The sequence below is a fragment of the Triticum dicoccoides genome, chromosome 7B (assembly GCF_002162155.2).
Source record: "Triticum dicoccoides isolate Atlit2015 ecotype Zavitan chromosome 7B, WEW_v2.0, whole genome shotgun sequence".
Classification (NCBI taxonomy): domain Eukaryota; kingdom Viridiplantae; phylum Streptophyta; class Magnoliopsida; order Poales; family Poaceae; genus Triticum; species Triticum dicoccoides.
Window position 1 is genome coordinate 723456282 of NC_041393.1, and position 1026 is coordinate 723457307.

At 39.8% G+C, this 1026-nt stretch overlaps 1 pseudogene; it reads right to left on the bottom strand.

Annotated features, from left to right (window-relative positions):
* LOC119339537 overlaps positions 1-167 on the bottom strand; it is a 5884-nt pseudogene extending 5717 nt beyond the window's left edge.
* Between the last annotated feature and the right edge of the window lie 859 nt (positions 168-1026).

Here is a 1026-nt window from a genome sequence, read left to right on the forward strand (position 1 = left end):
TTGGATGCCCTTTTCTTCCTATTCAGGTTGTGTCCGAGTTGTCTGCTTGGATGTTTTGGGGTTCCGGTTGTAGCTGCTCTTACCTGTTTACTCTCATGTGAAAAGCATGCTGGTAACAATGGGATGTTGGCATTGACGACAATATCTGATACAAAGCAATTAGACATGTCGTCGATAACAATATTTTAGATGAAATGACGAGACATGTCATCGACAACAATATTTTAGATGAAAATTATTAGGACGTTGATCACTAGCATAGCAAAGTGCGCTTATGTTGTGCAACCAAACAAACCAAATAGAGTATTACTAACCTAGCTATCAGCTCTGTGCACTAATGGCTTAGTGAAGAACGCACCCTTCTAGTTTAATTTATCCTTGAGGTTTGGAGCGATAACATGTATGTATGACTCGGGGGACGGGGTTCTTTTCAAATGTTGAAAAAACATTTTAGTCCAAGATGATCCAACCCATCCATCCATCGTTGACATACATGTAAGTAGGAGTATCTCTTAAAGAATATTTGTGTGTGTGATAATATTTCAATGCATATATATGTAGAAAACAGTACCTCTCGAGGCATGAGGACTAATATTTCAATGAAGGCCTGGCAAAGACAAGAAACTCCAGAGATCAATCTGACCCATCGATCTGCACCTCTAGATGAAATAAGTTGCTAGTCAGCATGCCCCTCCGCCTAGTAGTCATGTGGAGAGCATAGGAATTAGTTATGTAGTACCTCAATCGGCAAGCGAACACATCTTATATATGTGCTGTTCTGTCCTGACAAGATTGCAGAAGAATCAATATACATGTTGGTATGTGCTAGCTGGTCGGCTTTGGATTAAGATGTTTATGTCAGGTGATGAATGATGAAGGAGGATCAATAGATTGACAAATGGGGATATACTCTATATTAATTGGAGGGCTATTCTACAAGTGTAGTGCAGTGTAGAAACTGTACTAGTAGCATTAGTATTTACGGTCTGTAGTGCAAAGCAGCGCCTGTGTTTGGCTTGCTTTTAA